The following is a 14,958-nucleotide window of genomic DNA, read 5'->3' as shown; positions in this document are numbered from 1 at the left end:
CACAATCATGTCGCTGTGGGCTTTTAAGCATGAAATGCTTTCAGCTCCCGTTGTCCGCGACCTTCAAGTGATCTTGAGCCAAGGGCCAGAGCCCAACCCTTTGTACGGGACCGCATTACGTACGCTAGTTACTGCCCGAACAAGTTGTAAAAAATATTGATTCCGAGTTCTTCTTAATGTTTGTTCACAATGTCACTCTAGCTGTAACTTCTAGTACGCTGAGTTTTATTGGTCATTTCCAATAGCGATGTTCAAAAAGCAGGTACAGGGCACCATACACTTGATTGTCATCTTTTGGTGCCGAGACAGGGTTGCCTGTGCTCTTTTGAACGCCAGCGGTCCGCGAGCTCCGCGGCGCGGGTATTGCGTCGCCTCGAGAGATGGCGCCACGCTGCGTGGAGCCTTATGGCCTCCTTCAGGCTCCTTTAGCTGGGTAGTGCGCTCTAGTCTCCCTGGCGTCTTCCGCTGCCTGTCGTGCCGCCTTTCGCCGGTTTTCTTCCTCTAGCTGGGCAGCGTCCACATGCATGCACCAGAGCAGAGTATGGCGTGGTGCGGTGTGATGTGGTGGGATGTGCCGTTGCGAACATGCACTACACCCATTTTAAGATTGTGGCTATAGGCGTCTTGCGCTGGAGTTTGAGGTATAGTAGCGGCGCCTGGTGGCGGCGAAAAACGTTATCTGGGTAGTACCAGCTTGGGTAGTATTGAGCCCTGGTTGTGGCGAAGCACGTTTCGAGCCCGAGTTTTGCGTCGATTCGCACTTTTTTCTTCCCTGTTTCGAGTGCGAAAAGGCTCGTCACTTCTCACAGACCACTCCGACCACGCTGCGAGCTGGCCGCAGCCTATATAGTTTAACGAAAACGGACTCTACGTGGCCATGGGACGTAATGCTGGAAGCAGAAGACATCGGCGGCACCGATCCGGAGAGACCTAGCTCAGCCTCGAAAAAGCGTCACCGTCGTTACCGCTGCGTCGTGGGCTGCCATGAACAAGAAGGCCTGAATCCCAACATCAGATTCTACCATTTTCCTTCAATGCCTCACGCAGCGGAACGGCGGGCGCGCTGGATAACTTCACTACCCCACTACGAACAACACAGGTTCGAGAGTTAAATGTGATCATCTTTGACCTCAAGGTAATACGTTAACGCAGCGTACCAAGGCAGTATTTATTACTGCACATCGATGTTCGAGCGCTGTCATTAAGAGCTACATCAAGCGAGCAGCACAAGAGCTCGCGCTGCAGCGCGCGATTCGCACGTACGTATACGTTACTGCGAGCTCATATGCATTGCATCAGTTATCAGTTGCTAAAGGGACAGACGGCCGCTACTACAGCGCAGGCATAACTACTTGTCTAGCGGCATGCAGTCAACAAAGATTGCAGGAGTCCCGCCGTTTCGCGGCATGCTGAAAGACCGCCGCCATCGCGGCGCGTACCGTCGTGCGCTCGAGCAACTCCGTACACGTGATGTCAGCTTATCGCTGCGGTGACTTCATTTATAGGCAAACATTTCCTCGCGTTTGTGCGCCTGAATATTATAGCAGCGTGCAAACCTTACCTGAAGTTCAACTTCGTACGCGACTCGCTTCACTTGCGATTGACACCGCGCTAAAACTGCGCCGCTTATTTCTTAAACGGCGTACACGTATTCGGTGTTGCATAATTTCTTGCCTTTACTCAGCGTGCCACCCCTGAAAAAATCTTCGGCGCCCGATATTCGCTGCAAGCCGTGGTACAACACAACCGAAAGTGGCGGGTCCATATTGTAAACGTGCCTTCCGAAGCAGACGACCGAGCTTGGTACTACCCAGTTTCGGATTGAGGGCGCTTTTTAGCACCATTTTCGCAGCGCCCCCTGGGCAACGCAGGAGCCCCATAGTATCATCTGCAGCCAATCTGCGTTGCCGATAGCCATTTCATGCTTACATCTGCTCTCGATTACGGGAGAGCCAGCAATCTCTTTATATAGGAGGCGTGTGCGAACGGCAAATATCTGAGGCCGAATCGCGAATATCGATTGAATCGAATAGTGCGAGAAGCGAATCGATTATCGAACGAACGGCCGTTTTCACAATTAATATAAAAAAGATGCCCGCATCTTAATATAGTTATTCATGCAGCTAGCATGTTTCTATCATTGGATTGCACGTTATGAATAAGCGTCATTTATAAAAACAACCGCACCGGGGTGGTGGCATGGTGGCTTTGGCGTATTCATCATCATCATCATCATCAGCCTATATTTATGTCCACTGCAGGGCGAAGGCCTCTCCCTGCGATCTCCAATTACCCCTGTATTGCGCTAGCGTATTCAAACTTACGCCTACAAATTTCCTAACTTCATTATCCCATCTGGTTTTCTGCCGAGGTGACCTCGATCGACTGTGCTTCCCTTTTCTTGGTATCCATTCTGTAACCCTAATGGTCCACCGGTTATCCATCCTACGCATTACATGGCCTGCCCAGCTTCATTTCTTCCGCTTAATGTCAACTGGAATATCGGCTATGCCCGTTTGTTCTCTGATCCACACCGCTTTCTTCCTGTCTCTTAACGTTAGTCCTAAGATTTTTCGTTCCATCGCTCTTTGTGCTGTTCTTAACTTGTTCTCGAGCTTCTTCGTTAACCTCCAAGTTTCTGCCCCATATGTTAGCACCGGTAGAATGCAATGATAGTACGCATTTCTTCAGAGCTCCCAGTCAGGATTTCAGAATGTTAAGTGAAATAGCTCCTGTATTACAGCGCTGTTAAAAAAGCCCGTGATGGGGCAGCGAGGAGGTCGAATCCCGGCCCTCGGCTGCCGCATTCTGATGGGGACGAAAAGAAGAAGAAGAAGAAGAAGAAGAAAAAAAAAAAAAAAAAACGGCCGTGTAAACGTGCATTGGGTGCACGTTGTAGGGACTGGCAACCGACTTTTAAAGACCTAGTTTTTTTATGGCGCAACGCAAAGCTCACCCTCGGTAGTGTTTACACCTGCAGCGGTTACTTGGAAAAGTGCGTGGATATTCTGTATGCATAATTTTTTGATCTGAGCAGCCTCTAAAAATGTAATACCCCTGTCACACTGCACGTGTAATGTCAATCGCAGCTAATGGGATTACGTGTTAATTCCATTTGTATTACTTCTACACGGGTATATAGTGAATGACATTTACAGCTAATGGCATTCGCCCACTGAATGAGTTTCCCGAACTCATTCACGCGCGACTTGTGTAATCTTGATGACAGGGGCTTGGCGAAAAATGACAAAATCGATAATTTAGAACAAAATGTAATATATTTTCAAATAACCATCCAATGTTTGCCATTGTATTGCTAACAATATAGCGAAAATATGTAAAGAAGCACGATTTGTAAGTTTTCGTTATCATATCAGCCTGCCGATAAACATTGCCATCAATTGCGAATGTAATTTTGTTTACCCGTGTAGACTGGGAACGCAAGACCACAATGCCATTCTGTATGAATGTCATTTACTGCAATTTACATTACATGTGCCGTGTGACAGGGGTATAAGAGTACCTCCTCCAGCGACGCTGAGAAGTGATGAGAGCGATGCGCGTAGCCCGCAATGCAAATCGTGAAAGCCGCCCACCGTTCGGCTTTCACGGGAGTGAGCGCAACTATGGTTGACCACCTATACATCTTGACCTTTCCGACCTCTTTTGAAAATAAGAAGCTGGTGCAATAAGTTTGCGTTGTTGTACAGACGTTTCTTCGTACCGCGTTTTTCGCCAAGTGTACACCTACGTCATGGCTGGTTGGCCCCCCGTCGTCGTTATTCTATCGATAGACGAGCTAAGCCAACTCATCGAAAACGAAGGCGACGGCAGCGCCACTTTTCTACTCGCTAGAAACGAAGAACTATCTGCGCATCGTAAGTTAGAAAGAACTTATAGCACAAGAAAGTGTACTGCGTTTAAATACTAATGAAAAAAAAAAAAAGCAGGAACCGTGTACACTGAAAGAAGGTCACGTACGTGGTAGACCTTTTTGCCGCGCGCATGGGGCGCCAAAGGTCGTTTTTCTTGACTTTTAGTGAAGAATGAAAAATATAAATCCACGTTTAATGAGAAAAGCATGGCTCGTTTTAACCAATACGATAGGCAATCTTTCCATCAGCAGGGTTATCGCATTTGATGTTCTGAGCGGTTGTCTGTGCCTTTAAAGGACACGCCTTATATATATATATATATATATATATATATATATATATATATATATATATATATATATATATATATATGGAGCTGCAGTTAAGTGAATATAGCTCCTGTAAGCTTCAATGAAGTATCGACGCTACCTTTACACCTAACGAAAGATAACCAAACCACCAAGTCCGCCCGGTTCTTGCCGTTATTTCCGGCGAATAACTCCGCTTACTTAAAAAAATGTGAAAATGGGCACCTTCTAAGGATACAACCGCGGCAATTTGGGCCTATTGGTATATACCATGGTAAATAATTTTGAATAGCGCAGGTACGTGAGAAGAATACAAGGTAAGTCGGAAGCGCCTCTGACTTTCCTTGTATTCTTCCCAGGTACTTGTGCTATTCAAAATCATTTCCTATTAGGCTACTCTGTTCAGAGTTGCGCTGTTGCGAAGTTTCGATGCCGAGTTTATTAGGCAGCTATACGGCGGCCGCGACGGAGTTCTTACTGGCCAGTGACAGCGAAGCGGTAGCTTGTGACGTGACTGGTCACGTGACGCCGGGAGATTTCCATGTAGGAAAGGGGAAAAAAAAAGGGAAAAAATAAACTAGGAGGAAGCACGTCGTCAAGCAGCTAGCCACGGCAAGCCAAGATCCTCTGACGCTGCCCTGCTCTCCTTCGTGGTACGGTGACTCTAGGGAAAGTAGGACTTCCATGGTTGCCAGACCTTTAAAGACATTGTTTTTGGTTCATGGTAGCTCTTAGTGGCGCCTTAGCCACCATCCGTGCTCTCCACACGCTCTATACTCTTCGCGCTCTCGGTGTCTAGAAATTGCCGCTTGCCTATCGCGCGGTGAGTGCCTGTTTCCTACGAGCCTGTCTTTCACATATTTTCAGGACTATAGGCTTCAAGATTGTCACGTGTCGACTCTCTCTCTTCTAGTCTTCCGCCTTCTCCATGGGGAATTTCATTTCGCAACAAGCGCGCCATCTGTATGCCACGCGTATAGTTTCGTTTTCTTCTCTCTCACGACGTGTTCTGTCGCGCGGTGCAATTCAACGAGTATCGATCATATGCCCGACCCGCGTACGAGGAGGGGCCACTTCTGTGGGGGGACACAGGAGTCGAAGAAAGTCGAAGTGGCGGTGGAGGAGGCGTTGTCACTGATGTTGCACTATACACTGTACAGAGGTGCGCGGTTGTTACCCACGGATCAAGAATTGGGTGTTACCGAAGGCTGCCGCCGGACCGCGGTGGTCATTTTCGCGGCTCGTTCTGTCACATCTCTTGGCGGCATTGTTGATGGGCGGGAACGCGGCCGCGCGCGCCACCTGCTCAACGGCGAAAAAGTCTCACCAAGACCGTTCAGTGTTGCGTAGACTAGGACCCCTTGTCAGCCAAACAGTAGCGAGATACGGCTGCGAGTTACAGCTACGAGGAGGGCTCGTACACTGAGTGCCACAGATACTTCCGTGCGAAGCTTTATGTTGGGATTTGCACCGAGGACAAGATGGCGAGCAGTGACCGGGCAATCTTTCACGGTTCTCTTTCTCTGCTTGACTGACGACGCGACGCACATTTTTTCGTTTCACTGCACGGATTTCGCGAGGTCTACAGCCCAGTCGGGGCGTGCGGGCTTGCGGGCCGCGATCCATATAACCGGAGCATAGGAGGCGTAGTTAACTCTCCGCGAGCGATTGACGTTTGTGGACGTGCCTTGTATGTCTCTTGCGCCGGCTTGGTTTCTGCTTCCGATTGATTTCTGTGGTCGGCACCGTTCGACAATTGTACTGTGGTTACCTGGCGTAGTTCTGAAGACATCGCTTGTCGTGCTGGTGTCCTCCGAGCGTCTGGTTTCCACGAGTGTCATGTGACCGGGTTTTATTCGGCATACGAAAGCATTGCAAGCGAGGGCGGTGTTCAAGCCTCTGTATAGTATAGCAGGTGAGTCATACTATCGGCTGGTGTGTACTATTGTTATATAACTGTGTACCGTTGAAGTGCTATGCGCACGAAAGCAAAAGATCCGCGGAAAATAATTCTCTTTGAAGCGTGCAACTTATATCTTGATCTGTGTTAGACCTTTGCTGCGAAGGTGAATAATACGCGCAATTTGTTTTTACTGAAAGCAGATGTAAGGCATACGGCTTGGTGCTTGCTCTCAATGCCATGGTGTCGTCGTGTAGTGGGATGGGTTCATTTATTTTATTGTTTCTGACCACGCCGCTCATAATTTGAAGTGGTTCGACAGGTGCTGTTCAAGTGTGCAGAATGCGAAAATAATTTATTTTTATCATATCTGACGTTCCTGTAGGTGGTTGACGCATGGAGTACATATTTTTGTAAACTTGAGGGAACTCACCGAAGACCTCAAAATTATTAACCTGCCCCATTGCAGTTGGCTAATTAAGGATTCTGAAGATGCACGAAATGTAGTGAAACTAAGGGTCAGCGGACTTAAGTAATCGGCCCCGGAAAGGGGTTGTGGGAACGCAGTCTTCCAACGTGTGCAAGATAATTTCATTTTCTGCCGGATGGGTCGATTAAGCCCGCGCAGTGATTAAGCCCGCGTCGAACGCGATCTCATAATACAGTCGATGTTGTACCACATTTAGCGTTGTTCGATGCTTGTGCCTTGGGTGTGGGGGGGGGGGGGGGGGGGCGCACGGCTTTTGGCAGCTTCGCGTGCACGGAATCTAAAAGTCCATCCCACCGGCTCTGATCGGGATGCTTTAAACTTACAAGCATCTGCCACGACTGTCGCTGGTGCAAAGAGCAGTACGCGCTTGCTGGACCCTATACTGGACTTTTTGGAGTACACCAGCCACAGTATAGCGCAGTGCCTACGGCGTTATTCTGCCGAGCACGAGGTCGTGGGTTCGAATGCGGCTCTTCCCGCATTCAAGGTTGTTCTTTGCAGGCAAGAAGAACGCGAACGAGATGCGCAACGCTTCGGTTGATCGATTCCGAAACTATAACGCGTGAGACGCTGAAAAGCAAGGACGCGCGTAGAGCGAGAGTTGACGCAGTCAGCCTTCTTCTCGCGTGCTTTTTTACGCGCAGCCTTGTCTCGTAATTTCATGAAGGAACCTTTCACGTTCGCGATGCCGCTCCGCTCGTCTTCGCTATACGCGTGAAAAACAGGCTGGCGTATTCAAGCGTACCGCTAACTTTAACGCGAGTCGGCTGGTATGCTAAGTTCTTTTGTTTTTTTCTTTTTTGCCTGCCACCAGCTGTCACGCTTAGTTTCGCTGTCCACGCCCGGCGTCTCGGTTTCGATCAGTTCGCTCCATAACAATACGAGGACAGGACACGGGGGTGTGAGTTGGTGGAGGGGAGGGGGCCAGTGGGCTGGGGTGGGGGGGGGGGGCGTCGATCATCTGCACCAAGGAACAGGCACACTGCCCGCGCTGTCTCGGCGTCCGGATGTCGCCATTATACCTTCGCCGTCCGCTCATCTGCTCTCATCTTTCTGGATATATCCTCGTTATCTTTGTGCTTTCCTTTCTGTAAGATAGCACTCATTGTTCCCCGACTTAGGCCATCCATAGTTGCGATGTTTTTAGTTATTTGGCGCGGGCGTCTTTGGTGGAGAGTGTATGTTAGCCTTTTTAAAGTTTCGTTATATGCTTCTTCGAGATAATGCAGTCAAATATTTTAATAAAAAACTTTCAAGGAAGATTTAGAACATGCTCGAAATTAAACACGCGCTGGCGTATAGGCAAGTAGAGAAACAGCAAGGTTGACATTTTGGCGCTGCTGTGGGTCCCTTGTTCGCGACAAGAAGCAGTGTGGAGGGGTCTGACTAATGGCAAGAAAGCCAGTGCGGCCTTGAGCTTCTCAACTGTATGGACAAGCCTTTACTCTTCCTGGCAGGTGGCGTGACCTGTGCCATGGATATTCTTGAAGTACTGTATGCAAGTTATAGCGTAATTTGTGCGTTAAATGCTATATTTTGGTAGCCAGCGAACTGATTGTGATTGTTCTACCTATCTGCCTGATGCTCACCTTCAACGACCAATGATATTTGCGAGATCTATTGGCTTGCTCATCAGAGCTCGCTCAGTTGAGTCACGAAGTCTGTGGATATCAGTGCTCATTGAATTCAGTGGTGATTGGAAAAACCATGTTTAACGTTCATATAAGTAAGCTTTGCCTTTCACTTTATTTTATTTTTTGTGACTGTTGTTTTACTTAGTGGAGCAGGAAAACGTATCCATTTTAGCTTGCTTCTGTTTACTGAGGCACAGCTGTGTGGATTAATGACAGTCACATTGCTGGTTGACCCTGTTTGCACCTGCAAAAGGTCATTGCACTTCCTGCTTTTCCACATATTGTAGCATGTACACTTGCTGCTTTTACACATATTGTAGCAAGTGTATGTGAGTGCGTGTGTGCCTGTAATAGCCGACGAGTACTGGGCATTGTAAAGAATAGTGCACAAAATAACTCGACGCAAGTTGTCGTGTAAGTCTCCTGCCATTCAAAAGGGCTGGGTATACTATAGTTGTTGAAGGGGCTGCGTAAATTAATGTGCAGAGGAAAAATGTAGCGCTCCTTGCGAGTGCCATTATTTTGATGACTATTTGAGGCAGTGTTGTAGGATATTGTTTGCTTGTCCACAATGTGACGTGTGGATGATACCTGCTGTTGCATGCCATTTGCGTACTTCCATCTTTTTTAAACACGATTAGATTGTGATTTTGGCGCGTAAAACTACGGAATACTATTTTTTTTTACAATTCTTGATATTGTTAGAATATACCAAAAGAATAGGAAATGCTGTGATTAATTATCCGTGCATAGCCATTCCTGTCAGTACAGCCGAAAAGGCTTGGTAGAAATAGGTTTTCTCAATTGTATGATAGCTGTTATCAAGTTGACCATCTGAAGCCCCTGGCAAATTTTTCGTAGTTTCATATTAAGTGCAGGCAACTAGCATGCCATATAGAGTAACGTTTTGCAGTGGGTGCAACTCATTGTAGCGTGGTAAAAGCTGCAACCAATGGTTGCTCAGTCGTGCTACATTTTACAACATGATGCAGCGAACGATGGGTTCCACAGTCCACTTATGCATCTTCTTCACGAAGAAGGCCTGCATACATTTGTTTAACCACATTATGTCGCATGGCAAGCAATGTGGTACGAAAAAGAGAGGAAAAAGTAAGCAACCGAAGTTTCCTAATGCCATTACATATAAAATTGCTGTTCCATGTGCATTTTTAATGATGTAGTATTAAATGTCGCAATGACAATTGCTGTAGTGTATGCAGAAATTTTGTTTGCCAATGGTAATGTCATTGAAACTGTTATTCAGCAGGCCGAAGTTCAACACGTGCCACTCAAACATTAACAGACATGCTTTATATAAAATGTTTTTCAGATTATTTCAAAAATTCGTTTTAGTTTTCTGTGCAGCCGTAACTGCTAACGTTGTGCGCAAGAATATGCATTCGGCAGCCACAAGTGTAGTTAGGTTTGAATGTCATTAAGCGTGGGTCTGGGGCCCCGCGGCAAGAACTTGTGTTAAACTTTAAGCTATCGAGTATCTTCTTTTAATGCGAAAGCATTATATGCCCCATGAAGCGGAAAATCCGCCGTCCGTTGTTGTCATCCGATGGTACCAAAACCCACGTGACCAAGTGATGACGTCACGTTCCCGGCGCTGGACCTGCTGCGGCTCGCACTGCGAAATCCCACGGTGAACAGCCACGGCGTCGAAACTGGCCCACTCCGAAAATTGGATCAGGTGGATTACGGTGAATTAAAGTGGATTAAGGGGGAATAAAGTGGATTAAGGTTGATTAAGGTGGATTAAGGTTAGTTCAACTTAGAGTTAGGTGGATTAAGGCGGAGATTTAATTTAAGGCGATAACTTAGGCAAGTGTCATGCTTTCGCATTCAAATCACGTAAGGATACTTAAGCGACTGTCACTTTTTTGGGCTGACCTATGTGGCATATGGCGCGGGTATAAACTTGATCGTAGCGTTCAACACAGGATCTCGGGATTCAAACACGAACGGCCTGTAATTCCTGTTCTCATTATTTCCATCGGACCGGCCGCAAAGGCTTTCGAGTTGGCAGCTTTCAACGTGCCTTGCAGAAGCCAAAAAAGCAGCAGAACGTTTTGCACACTTTCCAACTGCCGTTTTGTTTCACTCTCGGGTGCGCGTCTGGCGGAAGAAGCACGTTGGTCCTGCCACGTGGAATCGATTTTGATGTTCCGGTTTGGCGCTGCCGTTTTTAAAGTCGCTGCCGCGGCTCCCATCCTTCGGGGCTGGCTGACGGATGAAAGCAAACAACCGGACAATGGCGGGGGAAACGGGACTGAAATAGATCCTATACCGCCCTCCTCTTTCCTTATCCATTGGCCTCGAGACGTACGCTTCCTTTCCTTTCACGCGACTGTGTCTCTCTCCGCATTTCCGTGCGAGCCATATGCTGGGCCGTGCTTGCGTAAGCGTGTCTTTTCATCGGCAGCAATCTATTGAAGAAGGAAGAGGCGATGATTGTGTTGACGACGGCATGCTCGACTTTGGCGCGGAAGTCCTTGTGCACGGATCTGCCTGCCGGCCGATTTCTTTCGCATGCCATTTGTCTGAGGGTGTCTGAATCGAATGCCTGTTGTTGCGCCTTATTGTTAGGCACGTGTAACTTGAGGGGGCTGCTTGCTGTCTGCCTCGGTGAGAGTGAAAAAGATCTCATTTGGACTTTTTTTTTTAACTCGTTAGTGTTTTGGCTGTTAGTGCGCAGTTGTGTTGCAGTTGGAATTTGCATATGTTAGGCACGTTGACAGTGACAAAGTACTTTTTTTAGGCAAGTGGTAATCGCTAGTTGGGGCAGAGTATATGTATATACGCATTTGTGCAAATGCGCATTGAAAAAAAAAAGTTTATTTCGACGTGTCGCCGGGGTCAGATCTTTTTTCGTTTCTTGATAAAACCCGGCGGTCCCCGGTTAGATTTGTAGTAGCATTGTAGATTTGCTCAAATAACCGATACAGTTGCCAGAAGTGCTTATGTTTCAGCGCAACTGTATATATATGCATATACTTGAAAAAAGAGTTCCAAATCCACGTTGCAAAACACAACCTTATTTTCGACGTAAATAAGGTTGTGTTTGGATTTACACACACACACACACACACACACACACACACACACACACACACACACACACACACACACACACACACACACACACACACACACACACACACACACACACACACACACACACACACACACACACACACACACACACACGCACGCACGCACGCACGCACGCACGCACGCACGCACAGCCCTCGCCCCATCAAGCCACCAACATTCTAGGCTCACCCTCGTAAGCTTTCCCTCGCACCTACAGCAGAGGGCGCGCGGCCGCGTTGTCATTGCACTTGGACCTTATACGGAACCTCACGGCGACGTAGACGACGGCGGAAATTTGCCTGGAGTGTCTATATAATTACTATTGCAATAAAATGGGCAAATACCTAAATATTTCACAATGGCAGCCGGCTTTCTAAAATCACCTTCGCCGCACGGCATTTAAAGTCAGCTTCGCCGCTACACAGCCGTGTTACGCGGTAAAGCATACAAACGCCGCAAGCGCGGTTCTGGTTTCGTATTCTGTTGTACCGCGCCGGCAATTTTTCGCCCGATTTTTATGGAAGAAAAAAAAGGAAAGAGCCTCTAGAATGGGTAAATAGCATAATCAGATATTGTGAGCTACCATTATTCCTGTAAAATCTTCCTAGGGCAGGCCGAAAATAGGCTTTTCAATGAGAGATAATGTATGTGTTGAACACATTCTCTGTCCCCTAAGTTCCACCGAGACAAGCTACTACTAAATGAGTCACTGTTGGGGTCACCATATCAGTAACACGCATGCATGTTGACTGGTCAAGTTCAAATTATCCGGTGGAGGCCAATTTACGATGGAAATAACGAAAGTTTCGGCCCATGGACGCCGGCCAGGACCTTCAGTTGGGATTGAATTAACTGAAAAATCAAATTTACTGGTGTTGAATTAACCGAAGTCTACTGTATTTATATATATCAGTACATAAAATTTAATTATAAAACATGATTAAAAAGAATATATGCAGAACAGGTAATGGGAAAAGGGGAAAGTAAAGAGAAACAACAAGCATCCGAGAACTAGAATAGAAAAAGGTAATGCTGGGCTTAAGAATATAAACTGTGGTATGTTTCTACATGATTACAATTTACCAATGTGGTCCTCAGAAAATGAAAAAGAAGAACAAAAAGAATCAAAGGAATTGTTATAGAACAATTTGTTATTTTCCACCAGATTTTTGTAATTTTGCAATTAGGCTGGAAGTATCTTTCAAATATTGATGGTGGCATGACTGGCACACGTTGCCTTTGTGTGACATTTGTATGCCTTTCTGTGTATAGCACTTCTTTGTAGTCTTTTACATTGCCAATCTTTCCTGTAATGTCATTGGGTAATTGTATTGTGTGTATAAATAATTTAACTAGTGAAGAGCCAGAAAAGCTCTCAAAGATTTTTCGCCGCTGAGACATAACTGGCGGAGGCATACAGGAATTGTCAAACTTTGCCATTCCCAACTCGAACCGTATTCATGTGCATCTCTAAGCCATCCCGTAAAGCTCAGCATGAAAACATTAAGGGAATTAATAATTACACAATGCACATCACTTACACCGTCGAAAAGAATGCACTGGGTCACAGCAACCTGTGCTTCAGGTTGTACTCCCCAGATTGCTGACCAGTATGTCTGTGTGAAGAAAATGTGTTTTGTGTGTTTTTCTGTTTAGATCACGTGCAATACATTTCTTGCACACTTGGAGGATAACTGTTTGAATTTAATGATAGTTCCATCAATTCTTCAATATATTGTGAGTCTATGAGGCTGATGGTGTAGTTTTCTCCATGTCCTGACTTGTGTAGACAACACACCACTCAAGATAGCACGAAGGTTACTGTGTTTTAAAGCTATAGCTTTAAGGGCCCCGTTACGCAGAAAATCTGGTGTTGACTGTGCGTTGACAGTGAGCGAAAATTTTATACCAATCACACCAAGGTGTGCTGCGTTTCTACCAATCACAGAGCGGCGCGTGCAGCTCGGTTCCTTGCAGCACCACTAGAAGGCGCTCGCCTCAGTGTGTCTGTGGCAGCGGCGGTGCCGGCCTTGCAGGGGAAAACACCAAGAAAAACCAGAAAATTTCCCCTTTGCGCATAGCATTTGCCATAAGTGTTTCCTAGTAAAGATTACGGTTGCATAAGCTGCAGTTGCTGGGAAGCGTGAGAACCAGTCAAGGACCTTTGAATGCAATTGTGTTCAACTCTTAAAGGTGAAGCTTAAGCATCTCCTAAGTTTTTATTGATTGAAGACTGTATGTAGTTGTTCCAACTCCAAACTGGTGTTTCTGATTCACTGCTTTGTTTATAATCTTGCAGTGTGTTTCAATTCTAAATGGCAGCCACCTTGCACAAGCTAGGTATCCTAATTCGATGGTGTGCCATGTGCTCATTGTTTGTCGGCTTTTTGTTGCCTTTGCAGGTGGCCTCGCGTCCCGCACAGGAGGCCCCGGGCCCTGGGAGTTGGGCCCTGCCACGACGCTCCCCAATGAAGTCCCACCCCCATGGGGCCTGGTGGCACCTGGAAACAGACCCCGTAGGTAAGTCTGCTGTCCCCTTCATTTATTTTATAATTGTTCTGCTCTTTCGTTGATGTATGCTTGCACACATTGCTTGTCGCAATGACTTCTCACATGCTGAGTCATTACACCAAACATCCCGTTGTCTCGTGCCACAAGAGCATTCGCGTAGCGCCACTTCAATGTCAGCAAAGTGCATTTTATGTGGTTTATTAGCTGATTCCTAGTTAAACATAAGGTTGCCAGGCAGTACACGCTCCATGTGCTTAAGCGACTATTAGTTAAACTGTTAATTGTTTCAGTTTGTAGTGTAACTTAAATTTGTTTTATTCCAGCTGCATTTAAAAGTCTGAGCTGTTGTTTGAAGCCAAATGCAGACCATTTGGTTTCAGATTGGGATTGCTTAATCTCTAACTAAAGACATCTGAAACCTCACCTGGAGGTTGCTAGAAACAGTTCAGAACCTCTTGTTCTGCTTGAGGCCAGTAGAAGCAGCTGATGCTTGTCCAAGCTAGACACAAGTTCTCCAGTAACTACAGCCGTCAGGGACAGACTTCTGCAAGGCGCATGGTTCTGTGTCGGATTATCAAAATCCAGACAATGTTTCATGCGACATAATGCATTCCTCCAAGTGCCACATCTTGGCAAGGCATATGCACATGAATGCCTAGGGTTTAATAGGAATTGTTAACGTTCAAGGATCACTGCTTGTAAGGCAGATATCTCATGGACATGAGGCATTGTTTTTATTTATACCCTACTGTCGGTAGATCTAAGTTAAGTAGGATGTTTTTTTTTTCTCCCTGGCGGCAAGCAAAAGGCATCTAGGGTGCCTCACTTGTGGGTGGCTGAAATGGATGCTAGGATAGCAGGCCTTCAATCACTTAAAGCTGACCTTATTGAGGACCAATGGCTCCTGCTTGCGATGTGATACAATTCTTGCTTACATTTATTTATGACTGAGCTCCGCGATAGGGAGCTCCTTTCTTGAAAGCACCCTCATCTCAAGATGAAAGAGGGTGTAGCTACTCACGATGCAGTTGAAAAATTGCTGTGAGACCAGGCAGCCATAGAGAGAAGAGACATGCACACGCGATCCAACTGTCGACGCACATGCCATATGACCTTTTTGTTTCGGATCATCAGCAGTAGC

At 46.6% G+C, this 14,958-nt stretch overlaps 1 protein-coding gene and 1 long non-coding RNA gene across 3 annotated transcripts in view; one reads left to right on the top strand and one right to left on the bottom strand.

Moving 5' to 3' along the window:
* The window catches only part of LOC119466043 (neurocalcin homolog), a 129,530-nt gene that overhangs the window by 23,437 nt on the left and 91,135 nt on the right, over positions 1-14,958 (top strand). For both annotated transcript variants that reach the window (XR_007463994.1, XM_037726537.2), the window contains exon 2: positions 13,709-13,826. The gene's annotated coding sequence lies outside the window, so the exon portion shown is untranslated. The remainder of the gene's footprint in view (positions 1-13,708; positions 13,827-14,958) is intronic.
* Positions 1-14,958, bottom strand: part of LOC125940789 (uncharacterized) — a 64,101-nt gene that overhangs the window by 12,844 nt on the left and 36,299 nt on the right. The gene's annotated exons all lie outside the window — the stretch shown is intronic.

The sequence above is a fragment of the Dermacentor silvarum genome, chromosome 10, assembly GCF_013339745.2.
Source record: "Dermacentor silvarum isolate Dsil-2018 chromosome 10, BIME_Dsil_1.4, whole genome shotgun sequence".
Classification (NCBI taxonomy): Eukaryota; Metazoa; Arthropoda; class Arachnida; order Ixodida; family Ixodidae; genus Dermacentor; species Dermacentor silvarum.
The sequence above is the reverse complement of the archived record's forward strand: the minus strand, read 5'-3'. Positions and strand labels throughout refer to the sequence as shown.